Genomic DNA, 15,732 nt, shown 5'->3' on the forward strand with positions numbered 1-15,732 from the left:
GCATACATATCCACTGGAATGGTGGCTGAAGCATAAAGCATATGAATGTTTAGCATATCTGGCACATAAGTTCTTGCAACACCGGCTACAAAAGAGCCATGCGAGTGCCTGTGCTCACTTTCAGGTGACATAAATAAGAAGCAGGCAGGAGCATCTCCTGTAAATGTAAACAAACTTGTTTGTCTTAGCGATTGGCTGAACAAGAAGTAGGACTGAGTGGACTTGTAGGCTCTAAAGTTTTACATGGTTTTGTTTTTGAGAACAGTTATGTAACAAACAAACAAAAAAAAAAATCTACATTTGTAAGTTGCACTTTCCTGATAAAGAGATTGCACTACAGTACTTGTATAAGGTGAAGTGAAAAATACTATTTCTTTTGTTTTTTACAGTGCAAATATTTGTAATAAAAAATATAAAGTGAGTACTGTACACTTTGTATTCTGTGTTGTAATTCAAATCAATATATTTGAAAATGTAGAAAACATCCAAAAATATTTAAATAAATGGGGTTCTATTATTGTTTAGCATGATTAATATTTTAATCGCTTGACAGCCCTACAAGAAACCTTGCCATTTTAAAACAAATATATTCAAAACTTACTAAAACTGAATTTCTGAAGGGGAAAGAGAATTCATGTCCACTTCAGCTACACCTACACCAATCATGGCTTTCACAGGTCAGTGATGTGAAGTTGTGATTGTCTTTAATGTGAAGTTGGGGCGGAGTTGTAGAGGTAGCACTGTGGCCCCTGATGCCATGTGGCTGGACTGCAGTGGAGTAAAATATATCCTGGCTCACTCTACAGCTGGATCCCCTTGTCACCTTCTTCCTCCCCCCTCCCCCCCACCCCATCCTCCTCCTCTTCCTCACTGTTCACAGCAGGGGCCTGTGACTCAGGGCCCTCGGATGTATCAACGGTGTTGTGCAGGATGGTGCTGGAGTCTCTGCTCTTTGATATACACATTTCTATGGCTGGCTCAGAGCTGTGCTTGCACAGCATTTTCTCCCCACAGGCCCAGGAGCTAATATCTCTTGTCTACTCTAGGCTGGAGCATGTACATCAGTGGTGGGCAACTTGCGGCCTGTCAGGGTAATCCACTGGCAGGCCACCAGTTTTTTTACATTTGCATGGCCGCCCGCAGCTTTATGCAACAGAGAGCTGCTAGGTTCTCTCTCCAAGCCGGGTAATCAGGAAAAGGAATTTCAGAAATTCGCAGGGCTTGCAAAGGGGGCGGGGATGGGAAGGGCTTCACAATGGAGACCAGAGCAGTCGTTGGGCATTATGGGAAAGCTGCTGCTGGAGGATTGTTAGGGTCGACAGAGTAACGCAATGTCAAACTCCGTATATCAATCTTGACTCAGCACTGCTCATTGAAGTGGTGTTATTATGTTGGTGTAATGAGCCCTCTTAAGTGGAGACACATGCACAAGTAGGTTGACACAAGGCAGCTTATATCAATGTAACTTTGTAGTGTAGAGCAGGCCTAAAATATCAATTCACCACTGCAGATGGTAAGTGTGCCTTGTAAGTATGGGACTCTACACCACCATTTTGGCAGGATTTAAGCATTAGTTTTAAAAACAAACAAACTTAAATTTGGATTAAAGTTATATTTCTAGCCCATATATTGTGATGCTCTCCTCTGGGAGCCCAAAACTGTAACCCATTGTGTTACCTCTTTGCCTTAGAGAGCTTTGCTGGAGCTGAAACAAAGGTTTGTCTATACTCAGGGCCGGCGCTTCCATTTAGGCGACCTAGGCGGGGCACCAGGATTTGGGGGGGGCAGCATTTTGCCGCCCTTGGCGGCAATTCGGCGGCGGGGGGGTCCTTCTGCGTTCTGGGTCTTTGGCGGCAATTCTGCAGCGGGTCCTTCACTCACTCCGGGACCCGCCGCCGAAGTGCCCCGAAGATCGGGAGCGCAGAAGGACCCCCCGCCGCCGCAGAATTGCTGACGACGACCGGGAGCATGGAAGGACCCCTGCCTAGGGCGCCAAAAACCCTGGCGCCGCTCCTGTCTACACTGGACTTTTGTCAGTAAAAACTTTTGTCATTCAGGGGTGTGAAGCTTCCCTCTCCCCCCGAACAACAAAAGTTTTACAGACAAAAAGCGCCAGTGTGAACCGTGCTTTGTCAGCGGGAGATCTCTCTCCTGCTGACAAACAGCAGCTACACTGTGCACCTTTTAGCGGCACAGCTGTGTTGCTAAAAGTTGCATAGTGTAGACATAGCTTAAGACAGCTCTCAAAGACTCAGACTCAACGGCTAGAAGGTACCATCATGATCTAGTCTAATCTTCTGCACATTGCAGGCCACAGAGCCTCGCTGATCCTCTCCTGTAATAGCCCTATAATATCTGGCTGTGTCACTGAAGTTCTCAAATCAGAATTTGAAGACTTTGAGTTACAGAGAATCCATCATTTACTCTACTTTTAACTGTTGCCACATGTTGCAGAGGAAGGCAAAAAAACCTCAGGGTGTCACTGCCAATCTGACCTAGAGGAGAAATCCTTCCTGGCCCCCAATATGGCAGTCAGCTAGATCCCAAGCATGTCCGCAACACCGAACAGCCAGATATCTGGAAAAGAATTCTCTGTAGTAACTCTCCCATTCTAGTGTCCCATCAATGGTCAGAGATATTTGCTATTAACAGTCACAGATCAGCTACATGCCATTGTAGGTAGTCTTATTTAGCATCCCCTCCATAAACTTATCAAGCTCAGTCTTGAATACTATTAGGATTATTGTGCCTACTGCTCCCCTTGGAAGGCTGTTCCAGAACTTTACTCCTGTGATGGTTAGAAACCTTCACCTAATTTCCAGCCTAAATTTGTTGATGGCCAATTTATAATCTATGCCACAACAGTCTGCCTTGCCAGAAAACTCCTTGAGACACTGCCAGTCTAAATCTTACCTTGCAGGTTACATTCAGTGAACTCCATTTCCCAAGTTCTCCCAGAGAGGTCTTTCTGTAGTGTCCCCTTTGTCTCACTGAACATTCACATAAACTATGAAGTCCACTGTCTCCAAAGAGATGGTATACCTGGACCAGCCTACTGGCTCACTGAGGATGACACATTCCAATTTAACACACAACATTGACATAGTTAATAGTAAAACTAAACATAAGTTTAGTAACAAAGACCAGATTTAAGTGATAATAAGCAAGAGAAAAAAAGAGCTATAGTTACAAAGTAAAAAAATATATACTTCCTAGTGTTTAAAATGTAACAGTTTACTATCCTGGTCTCAGGCAATTTCCCACTAGTCAGTTCTCAGCATCTTCAACCCACCCAGATGAAAGATTCACCTTCCACAGTTTCCAAGAACGCTGGCTTCTTTTGTTCCTTAAGTGATGGATAACTAAGGGGTTCCCTCCCCTTCTTCTTATAGTCCCATAAACCTTTGAAATGTATTCTTTTGAAGTGTATCCCCAGAAAAAAGTTCTTCTCCCCTCCTGGTGAGCACATGTCATGCTGTCTTCATCTCATTGTGAACTAGCTCTTTCTGTTGGTTTGATTACTTGGTTTACCTTAGATGCAAATATACTTTCATTGCCAGGTTCAAGCTTTGTATACCAGAGACACTGGCAAATCCACATTCCTTTGTGTGGAATAAACCTGTTTATCCACACAGATTGCCTTGTCTGGCCATATTTTAGTAACATGTTTCCAGCATACTTACATAACCCTTTACACACTAACCATACATACATCACACAATGATATTAATGTCCCATATGTAACTAATTATACGATAACTTACAAGACACTATTTGGCTAAATATTCTGACAACAGTGTATTGCACGTGCCCTTTGCCAGCTGGCATAAAGGAGCTCCTAGAGTCATTCATATATATATTTACCAGGATAGTCTTCCAGATATAAACAGAGTATAAACCAATGCAGTCCTGTCTTCCTGAGTCTGCAGACAGAATGCTGTGGTGCTCCTGCTTATGTCTCAGTGAAACAGCAGCAGCATTGGTAAGGATAAGTAAACTTGGAAATTTACCAAAATAGCTATTCTGAAATAATAAATGTCCATGTGGGGAATTATTCTAGAATAGCTATTTCAGAAATTTCCAAGTGTAAACAAACCCTAAAAAATGGTAATTTCCATTACTGCTCAAAAGCTTTCTGGGTAGTAACAATGAAACAATCATGTCAGTTTCAAGCTGCTGTTACTTAGTAGGTTAAACAGCTTCAGTGCCTACTGCTACTATGTACTGAGGACAAACAAAACAAAAGGAAGTCCATTGATACTCAGTGAATTATATACACTTTATCACTATAAATTACTTTTAGAAACAGTTTGTCCGTGGTTTTAACCCTCGGATGCTTCTGTGTGCTAATTTTTTATTGAAACACATATGCAAAAGTACTAAATGAAGGTATGTGTCTTCAGATAGAAAAGAAAACCTCTTTGAAAGACAAGTCTAATCCACTAATTTAGAAAGGCTTCTTCAACTTGTCCTCACTAAAAAATAATCAATGTTAGCAAAAGCATAGGGGAAAACTTTTTTTATTACTATAATTTACTTTGATAAACTAGTTGTCTGTGGTTTTAACCCTGGGCTATTTCTGCATGCTTGTGTTTTAATAAAAACACCTATAAATAAAGGGCTTGTCTTTTCAAGTGATTATAAAATAGAGTTTTATTCCTTTACAAAACTGAATATAACTTTTACAAGCTTTTGTTCAAAAATTTGAAAAGAAACAAACCTCTTATCTCTTCTATGTTCTGGACAGCTAACAGCCTTCCTTACCCCTAATTCACTGGCTAACAAAGCTGCTTTTGCTGCAGCTTCAAACTGTCCTCACCAAAAGCATAGGAAAAAACTTTTAAAAACTGTTTGTTACTAAGGGCTTATGGTTTTAATCTTTATAAGCACCTGTGTAAAAGTGCTACATGGCAGGAAAGATGCTTGGGTCTGTTTTTTTAGATATTAATAAGGCAGTTATAGGGGAGGGAGAGAGATAGCTCATGTTTTAAAAATCTTGGGACTATAGGATTGGTTCAGGAAAATGTATTCTATGACGCAGCTGTAGAACAGCATCTGATTAGTCCAACCCAAAGGAGGAGACAAGGGGGGTGAGGTAATATATTTTATTGGATCAATGTCTAGTCACACTAGACATTTCCTCTTAATTTTCCATTACTGCAGCTATCAGTGCAACTCCACCAAGAGCAGCTATGCCAAAAGTAATAACAGACTGACAGTGGGTATTTTAACTATTGCATCATCTGATCCTGCTCAGAACAGGATCTAGACAACACCAAGGTTAAAATGCAGTTACCAGTGCCTTATCTACACTACTGTTTGTGCTGGTAGAGCTGCACCTGTCAGAACAGTGGGAAATTTAAGAACAAGACACTAGTGGAGACAAGGTCATAGAGAACAGGCCCTGCCCTGAAGAACATGCCCTTGTCTTCACTGCTTAAAAAAAAAAGTATTTTTTACCTTGCCCTATCTAATGTATCTGAGCTATTTTGAGGTGAAAACCACAGTGAAGACAAGACACTTTTTTTTTTAATCTAGGGCTACTGATTAATCACAGATTAACTCAAAAAATGAATCACTATTAAAAAACTTAATCACAATTAATCAGTTTCAATCGCACTGTTAATAGAATATCAATTGAAATTTAACAACTATTTTTGGATGTTTTTCTACATTTTCAAATATATTGATTTTAATTACAACAGAACATAACGTGTACAGTGCTCACTTTATACTATTTTTATTACAAATATTTGCACTGTAAAAATGATAAGAAATATTTTTCAATTCACCTCATACAAGTACCATAATGCAATCTCTTTATCGTGAAAGTGCAACTTACAAATGTAGATTTTTTTGGGTTACATAACTGCACTCAAAAACAAAACAATGTAAAACTTTAGAGCCTACAAGTCCACTCTGTCCTACTTTTTATTCAGCCAATCACTAAGACAAACAAGGTTGTTTATATTTATGGGAGACACTGCTGCTGGCTTCTTATTTACAATGTCACCTGCAAGTGAGAACAGGTGTTTGCATGGCACTTTTGTAGCTGGCATTGCAAGGTATTTACATGCCAGATATGCTAAACATCTGTGTGCCTCTTTATGCTTCGGCTACCACTCCAGAGGACATGCTTCCACGCTGATGATGCTTGTTAAAAAAATAATGAATTAATTAAATTTTGACTGAACTGCTTGGGGGATGTCTCCTGCTCTGTTTTACCTGCATTCTGACGTGTATTTCATATTATAGAAGTCTCGGATGATGACAGCACATGTTGTTCCTTTTTAAGAACACTTTCACTGCAGATTTGACAAAACACAAAGAAGGTACCAATATGAGATTTCTAAAGATAGCTACAGCACTCAACCCAAGGTTTAAGAATCTGAAGTGCCTTCCAAAATCTGAGGGGGACGAGGTGTGAAACATGCTTTCAGAAGTCTTAAAAGACCAACACTCCAATGCGGAAACTACAGAACCCGAACCATCAAAAAAGAAAAATCAACCTTCTGCTGGTGGCATATGACTCAGATGTGAACGTGAACATGCATTGGTCTGCACTGCTTTGGATCGTTAGCGAGTAGAACCCATCATCAGCATGGACGCATGTCCTCTGGAATGGTGGTTGAAGATGAAGGGACATATGAATCTTTATTGCATCTGGCACGTAAGTATCTTGCAACACCGGCTACAACAGCAAGTTCAACTTTCATGATAAAGAGATTGCACTACAGTACTTATATGAGAACTGAAAAATACTATTTTTTTATAGCATAAATATTTGTAATAAAAATATAAAGCGAGCACTGTACACTTTGTATTGCAATTGAAATCAGTATATTTGAAATGTAGAAAACATCCAGAATATTTAAATAAATAGTATTCTATTATTGTTTAATCGCATGATTTAAAAAAAAAAAATTTTTAAATCACTTGACAGCCCTAGTTTTATCATAAGGAAGAGTGGCTCATTTTCACTGTGGTTTTCACTTCAGGATCTCTCTCACACAATAGTTACTGCAAGGGAAAAGGTATGCGTTTTTTAGCAACAAAGACAAGGCGTTAAGCTTTAAAAAATAAATATTGACCCTTTCTGTCAGGCAATGGCCATTATATACACCAACACAGTGTCCTTATCTATATAAAAGGAATTACTGCTAAAATATCACTAGTGAGAGAGTTAGTTTAGATAGGGCACCAGTGGCCACTGGTGCCCTATTAAGTACAATGCTGGATGGGCCTTTTCTTTTTTAAGCCTAGTTAGAGGACATGGTTTAAAACACTGACTACCCTAACATGGTGTTTAAGACCCCTTTCTACACCAGTGCTCGCACCAGTGGAGCTACACCAACAGTAGAAACAGTGGGGATTTTTTTCCTTCCAAAAAAATTTCTAAATGTAGGTACCTCCAACTTTAATTGCAGCAATGCTAAAAGATACAACTGTCAAATACAAATCCAAACTTCTTGCACCTGGGAGGTAAGCAGCAAATATGACAGTTTCTTTAAATTAACATTGCCCCTCACTCTCAAAATCTAGATTCTTATACGGTGCCTATCCAGATATCTGGGGTGAAATCCTGGCTTCATTAAAATGAATGGAACTTTTTACCACTGACTTTAATGGAGTCAGGATTTCACCCTTTTCTGTAGGGCCCATTGGCTAGTCCCTGCTACAGAGCAGTTTGAATCCGATATCTCAGGGGAGTGCCCTAACCACGAGGCTATTGGGTAAACAGGAGAGAGGTAAGGTACCAGTACCACCACCATGTTATCCAGCTCTTCATTTATTTTGCTTTTATTTTTAAAAAAGGCTAAAATTCTCCAAACCTAAATGTTTTGTTTTGGATTGAATGAAATGACTTTTTGATTTATTGAAAATGCCCAAACAGTTCAGTTCAACCCAAACCACTTTTTTTCTTTTGACTTTTCAGACTGCCAGCAAACTGAAGAAATCAGTTATTCACACAGGTCTATCATCCTCTTATACACCAATTGAAGACAGTTAAAAACAGTGCAAGAAATAGAAGTCTCATTAACATAATAAGAAAACACTGCTTTGAAATTAGACAGATACTTTATGTAACCCACCTGTCCCAAAGTATTTCTTTGAACACATGATCATGCAAATCTGTGTTGGCCCATTCTTAGCATCCAGAGGCAAACCATACTTAAAACAAAACAAAGTTATCTGAAAACTTTCAGTTTTCTCTATATGGAAAACTGTGCTTGCCTTACTGTTATTGCCCTCCTAACAGACATTTGCAGCATACTTGCACATGCATAAGTGAAGAATGCCTAAAACCTTATGAAAGATGTGAACAATTATCATAGATTAAATGAAATTTTAGAAAATTTTATTGTCAGCAAGCCAGACTTTTCCAGGATAGCATTTACATGTTTTGCAAAACTCTGGCTCATTGGATGCTATTGGCATTCTAAAAGGTTCTATATTCTGTTGAAGGGTATGGAGATACTTTTTTCTGCTTTCAATTTTCCTCTCCCTCACTTTTACTTTTGTTTGTTTAATTAAGGATCCCAATTAGTTTCCTTATGCTATTTTTAGTGATAATGTTAAAAACCACAGTAAGCTTTCCTGGAGCTGAATAATGCTGACTAGTATCTGATAAACTACATCAATGCTGCTAATTGGCATGCTGAATTCCTGGGGAATTACCTCTCCTATGGGCTTGTCTACACAATGCAGCTTTTAGCTACAAGGCTGTGTCGACACAGCCTTGTCCCTAAAAGTCAGCGTGTGTAAATGTTCTCTATCGGTATTTTGTCAGCACTTTTGAGGACAAAATACTTCCAGCGCGGCTTTAGGTTTGTCGCCCTGCCGACAAAGCCACGTTCACACTGCCACTTGCATTGGCAAAACTTTTGTTTTTTGGGGGGGGGCTTTTTTAAGGGGGGACTTTAAGTACCCGTGAAAGACAAAATTTTTGGACAAGTCACAGTGTAGAGAAGCCCTCAGTAGCAGCAGCAGTTCTAGGAAGTCAGATTTCAGTAATTTAACATGCTGTAATTGGAATAGAACCTTTAGATTTCTTTTTTTTTGGGGGGGGGGTGTGGCAAGAGGAAGGTTTTAAAAGCTTTGTCTGAAAGACAGGTAGGAAATTCTCCACTGTGATGGAAGATTTTAAGAACTGAATTTTGCTCCAGCATACCAGTGTAAACTCAGCAGGGCAGATTCTAAGCCCTTTGCTCAAACTGGTGAACATTTTTATTCATGCAGTTAGTCCCACTGAGCAGTCCACTTCACTGAAGTTAGTAGTTGGTGTAAAAACAGCAGATTTTTGGCCTCTGATCTTTGTCTTATCCTCAACCAGGCTAATGGAGCATGGAAAAATTCTCTGAGATGTGCTTAGCCTCAGGGAAAGGAGTGTTACATATCACTCAACTAGAAGTGCCCCAAGCAACTGAAGCCCATCACTGATGATACAGATTCTTTCTGGTACCACCTCATTACCTTAAGGACTGACATCTGAGGACACTAGAAAGGTTAGAGTGGGAAAGAGAGTTGTGAACCTTACAGGGCACTGGAGACTCCCAAAGAGGATAGAAAGTTAAGTAGTAATGTAATATCCAAAATATTTACCTTCCGACAAATTTTTTTGTACCATAACTTGACTTCCATCACTAGTATGTTTTTTCCCTACTTCACAGAGGCAGAAGGGGTCTATCGTCTTTTAAAGACAAGAGAGGTTTCAGCTCAATGACAAAATATCCAACAGCTACAGTGCTAAAAACCCTTTTCTGGTTCCACAGAGCCTCTGTGTTATTTCTTGCCAAACTTGAAATCAGCTACCTGAAACCCCCTATTTAAGAAACCTGTTTGGAATTGCAAATACTCCAAACAGGTAACTCATACTGCTCTTTAAAAGTCATTGACCTCACCGCCTTCCAGCAAAAAGATTTACTTTTCAGAACAGCCTTGAAAAGGGGGCAAAATGCCAGTGGTATACTGAGCTGCCTGTTAAGGTTTGAAACCACTCACCAGGCTTAGATCCCAGAAAGCCACTTACAGCCTTCTAAACTGTTGCCCTCAAATCTGTTTCTTCAGACTCTGCTCTGTTTTACCAACCTTGACAGAAAACAGGAATGCTATTCCTTAAAAATAAAAAGTCTGTTCTCTAACCCATGGCCATTGCCAAGATGTTTTAGCCCTTAAATAATATTATGTAGACATGGCTCAAAGTAGATAGCAATGTTTGCAGAAATCCCAGAAATAAAGGGGTTATTATTGTTTAACCTTAGATCAAAAAAAGTTCATGTAAAAAGTCTGTTATAGCTCTGCAAGGTTTCATATGTGGAGAAGATTGACTGTTGTACGGTTCACCCTATTTATTCATTCAAGTTGCCAACAGTGTTAGCAACAATAACAAACCTGGAGACCCATTAGTTAAACGGCTAAAAGCACTCCTATTTGAAACAGAACAAAGTTTCCAGAAATATTTTTTTCTGACAATAGCAGATGAACAACCTGGTAAATTTCAACTTCATTAAAATAGCTTCTACTTCATAGTGCTGTGGAGAAAGTGTTTTTCCAAGTAAGAATAATACCAGGGAGAGAGAGCACGAATCGTTGGCCCAGAAACTGGAGCCGGGGCAGTTATTAAAAATCTCCCTATTGCTACTTTTTCACATTGGAGTGGTTCTTGTTTCTACCAGGACAAGCAAAGAACCAAAAAGTGTTATCCCGCAGCCCTTTACAACAACATGCGAGTTCCACCAAAGGAGGCTTAAAAACCGAAACAGACCGTCCATTACACTCACCACAGCCTGCCCCGGCCAAACAGACTCAGCTACCCAGGATGGGGCTCGGTCCCTGGCTCCACCACCCTTGTGTTCCAGTCAATGGAGAGCCCAGGTGGGCGAGGGAAGACCTTTAACTGGACCAACTTCTGCCGGACCCAAGCAGGGCGCCCGGGTCAGGGGAGTGAACGAAGAGGGGCTGGCTGGAGTAGAGCCCGGGCTAGGAACAAACGACACCCCGCCCCCGACCCGCTGCAACCCTAGGGAGTGCGCACCAGTCACCCCTCCTCCCACCGCAGCGCAGCCGGAGAGGCGCTGCAGCCAGCAGCCCGGCCAGAGCTCGGGCTGCCAGACTCCGTCGGACGCGACTGGCACAGCCCGGCCCGCGGGGAGCCGGAGGAAGGGGGGCCGAGCAGTTACCTGGAGCGAGCGGCCGGTGGCTCAGGAGCAACGCGAGCTGCTGCTGCCGAGCCGGGCTAGCATCAGCGGAGACAAACTTCCCCCAGCCTCCAACCAGCGCCGGGGAGTGAGAACGCCCGCCCCTTGCAGGCGGCTGGCAGCACTTCCTTTCCCTCACCGAGAGGCGCTTCTGAGCGCCCCGCCTCGTTATATCCCCTGCCCGCTACACCGCCAGCGGCGCGGAAGGGGGGTGGATGGGCATGGCCTTGCTCAAGCGACCAGCCAATCAAGGCGCTTCCGAGGTTCCCCTTCACTAGCGCTGCCCCCCACCCAGCAACCAGAGCCGCCCCCCAAAGAGCTCCACTTCCCAGATACCCCGCTCCCCCCCCCGCCACTGCTGCTCCCACTCCCACAGTCCTTTGCATCGCCTCTCACAGCCACTGCTAGCTAGGTTCCCAAAGTCCTCTGTGTCCCCCCAAAGGCTCTCTTGCAGCCACTGCTGCCCCCCTTCCCAGTCCTCTATGCCCCTCAATACCCCCTCACAGCTGCTACCCCCAAACTCACCCATATCCCTAAAAGTCCTCATTCCCAACATACATCACTCCCCAGAGACTCACCTATCCCCAGCCTCACTATTTCCACACTTGACATGGTAAGGGATTTATATTTGTGTGTTTTCTACAAGGCTCCGCTTCTCAGGAGGGGAGCTTCTCTCCTGCAGGCTTCCTGCAATTTATGAAGAGAAGCAGCACAGACTTCCCTGCTGTGGAGTTGAGAAATTCCAGAGGTGATGATGGGGGATCTCTGCCCTCTCCCACAGAGTTCATGAACTCCACAGGAGAGAAGCAGCAGATGCTCACTTTTCAGGTTTGGTTCTGTGGATGACATACATATTCAAATCTGTTAATTACACTGAACTAGTATTCAGTGGCTGCAGAATTGGATCCCTGCGGTCTTTGCTCCTCTGCCTTATCTAAAATATGACTCCCAGTGTTTTAAATTCTTGTTCAGCTGAATCAGTTTTAGAACAAGTGGGATATAACCTAGAAGGAGCACTGCTTCTGTCCCGCCCAGTGCCCCAAATCATCTGTCACAACCTTGCCCTGTCCTCTCTTCTGGACAAGCCTAAGTCTGTTGTAAAGGGACCCAACTCTCGGGCCCATGTGCTTCTAAGTGCCTTTGAGTCTGGGAAGTGATTGGTCATTGTTCCTAGCTCTGGCACACTCCCACGGGCAGACCCTGTGTCTGACACTCATCTTGGACAACGGGACCCTGCAGTCTGGCCATCTTAGACCCTGAAACTAGTGTCACAGCCCTCCAGAACCCCTAGCTGCTTAGACATATTCCCCCAGTGTACCTGACTGTGAGATCTCTGGTTCCTAGTTACATCCTTCAGGTACAATGTGGCTGGAAGACAAAGAACACAAACTTACCAAAGAAATTTCTTTAACGGTAGACGCTTTCTCTCTTAACAAAGCACACTAGAGAGTTATAGATTTATTAAAAATAACACTATCCCCAATCTTACCTCACAGCTCCTGTGAGTCCTTGGTTTGGTCAGCATTCTTAGGCTACAAGCCCTTTTTGGCCTGGTCTTGCATATACCATTGGTCTGCCCCCTTGCTCAGAGATGCAGCCACCTTTTAAAACAGCCTCTGCCTCTGTTCTCCTTTTCACCATATGCTTCAGATGGAAAATTTCCCTCCTCCCCTCAGCTTCTATGTAGAGAGTCATTCAAAGTCAATAGCCCTTCTGGTAGAAAACCCATTATTCTGGTAGGGGAGACTCATTGAACATTGATGGCTTTTGATGGCCCTCTCATAGCTTCTCAGACTAAGGTCTACACTACAGCTTAAATCGACATAAGTTATGTCACTCGGGGGTGTGAATAAGCCACACACACCCCAGAGCGACATAACTTATGTCGATTTAAGTGCTGATGTGGACAGTGCTATGTTGGTGGGAAAGCTTCTCCTGCCGACATAGCTACTACCGCTTGCAGGGGCTGGAGTAATTAAGCCAATGGGAGCTGCTGTAAGCTCTCTAGTGTAGCCATAGTCTTTCCACTAGGTGTTAAGCCCCTGCTACTAAAGGAATCCTCCAAATCCACAAACGAGGTTGCAATATAACATGAAGGTCACACTTCAAAATGAAGGTTACAATACAGAGTAGAACCTCTGAAACAAAGTGGAGTTCACCAAACAACATGGAATTCACAGTTTGACACAGATATATCCCCCAATCTGTCACACCAAACACCCACAGTTCTGAGTAGTTAAGATGTGCAAAATTCTATGTTATTATGTTATCTTTGACAATGGGACAAAAATAGAAACAATTATGAATTGCATAATGGTAAACTTTTAAATTTTATTATTTTTAAAAATAGTCTATGAAATACAAAAGAAAAGCCTATCAATCCATATGATGGCACTGACTTTCAAAAAGACGTAACCCAAAGAAGATCTTGAAAGCTTATCTCTTTCACCAACAGAAGCTGGTCCAATAAAAGATATTACCTCACTCACCTTGTCGCTCTAAAAAGATCTCAGCTCAACTTCCAACTTTGTGTCAGCAAATCTGTGTCTGCAAACAGTTGTGGGCATATTCTGTAGCATTTATACATCTGATTTGGAGGTTCAGTCAGGCACTTAGATAAAACTAGGAAGCGCATCCACTATTACTGGATGCCTCCAACTTGTAAATACAATTACTTGTGGGTGCAAAATCAGAGACAGCTTCTGAAGATAGGGGTTTATATCATTACCAAGTAGAAAGCTTCATTAACTATCAGTAAACACTATTAAATTCAATTCCAAAGAAAATGTAGCACAACCCATATAAATAAAAAACATCCAAACATACAGGTAAGCTCTTTTAACAATTGAACTACCTTTACAATATTACCTGCCAAGTAATCATTATGGATCAGCACTATATTACAAACAGTCCCATTAACTTCAAGGAGAGTATTTGTCAAGAACTTACTGTTAAGTATGTATAAGGGCATCAGAATCTTGGCCCATGTAACAATTCCCTATAGTGTAACTACCTAGTGTTGTAATAATTGGGCCTACAAATTTACCCTAATTGTGAGATAGGTTGTAAAAAGTAAGTAAAATTTCACAAAGTGTCACAATAATTGATGACAATAAATGTTAGTATGAAAAGGTGCAAAAGGGAAACAAAAAGATTAAATTAATTCAAATAAAATGGCCTACTTACAGAACTCAAGGACTGTGTTAAGATCATGCCTGGTAAACAAGAGAAGTATGGGACTGAAAATCAATGGACCAAAATTGGTATGTCAAAAGTCAGGCCTAGTTGGTGGATAAAATAATAGGAGGAGGGCTCCTTAAAAGAAATTACTTTGGGGGTGAAAACTGTCTGACAGCTACTGGCTAGGAGATGGGTGAATGGGAAGAAGTGAGCTTTACCATCAAGGGGCTACCACTGACACCATTTCCTGGGACCTTGGGATCTAGTGTAACATTGTTGGCCCTTTGTCATCCTGATGCTGAAAAATGTCCTGAGCAACCCAGGCCGGAGAGCAAGTGGGACCCAGATGCCATCACCACCTGGCTTCTGCTAAATCCCAACCATCACCTCGGGTGTGAGACTTTGTCAACCCCTCCACCGCCACCCCTGCGTGTCATTTTCCTTCTCCATCTTATTTCTTCTCTTTCCTAGAGTTGTAGGCCTTGGCTACACTTGTCCCAGACAAATGCTGGGACAAGTTTGCCAGGTCTTGTTCCTTTACTGGTGACCCTACTACAACAGCAAAGGAAAAAGTTACACCAACAAATTACCAAAAGGGCAGTGTGATGGGGTGTTCACCCCACATTAGCCCTGATAGGGTTAACGAGGGCCTTGAGAGGCCAATTAGGCTTACCTTGTGTCACCTGAGAGAGGGAGGGCCAGGGATAATGAAAATGAAGCCCAGCTGGGAAAGGGCTAAGATTTCCACTATAAAGCCCGGAAGTTGACAGTAGAAGTGGGCAGGTTGGCAGGATCAGAGCTGGAAACATATTAAAAGGGAAAGATGAGTAGAAAAAAAGCAGATTATTATTTTATAATTCTCAAATCAGTAGATGAAGATGTAAAGTTAGGAGATATTAATCCCTTGAAAACAGCAGTATGGAATAAGTGACCAGTTGGCTTGGGGTGCAAATCCAGGTCAAGGAGGGGCTATGCCACTGCCTGTTCTGTGTGCCCCACAATGCTTTGGTACTGTAGCTCCCAGACTGGACTACTCCCTACTATCAGGTTTTTACATCATGAGTGTCTGTGTGTGGTAGACAGCCCTGGTCCAGCAGCTCTGATCTTTGCAGCAATGGTAACACTCTGCCATCTACCAGTCTGAGTTACAGCCACATACTCCCAGTCCTGACTTCCTCAAAGCAATCTAGATGGAGCTACTACAAGGTCACGGTGAGTACATAACTGGTTGGAAAACCATTCCCAGAGAGTAGTTATCAGTAGTTCACAGTCATGCTGGAAGGGCATAACAAGTGGGGTCCCCAGGCAGAGCCGTAACTAGCTATTTTTGCGCCCGAGGCAAGAATATAAAATT

The 15,732-nt window shown here is 42.2% G+C and overlaps 1 protein-coding gene across 1 annotated transcript in view; it reads right to left on the minus strand.

The window, feature by feature from the left end:
- Positions 1 to 11,267, minus strand: part of GCNT1 (glucosaminyl (N-acetyl) transferase 1) — a 35,692-nt gene extending 24,425 nt beyond the window's left edge. The window contains exon 1 of the mRNA XM_024216073.3: positions 11,181 to 11,267. The gene's annotated coding sequence lies outside the window, so the exon portion shown is untranslated. The remainder of the gene's footprint in view (positions 1 to 11,180) is intronic.
- Positions 11,268 to 15,732: the final 4,465 nt, after the last annotated feature.

This window comes from Terrapene carolina, unplaced genomic scaffold (genome assembly GCF_002925995.2).
Source record: "Terrapene carolina triunguis isolate 2854851 unplaced genomic scaffold, T_m_triunguis-2.0 Scaffold113, whole genome shotgun sequence".
NCBI lineage: Eukaryota > Metazoa > Chordata > Testudines > Emydidae > Terrapene > Terrapene triunguis.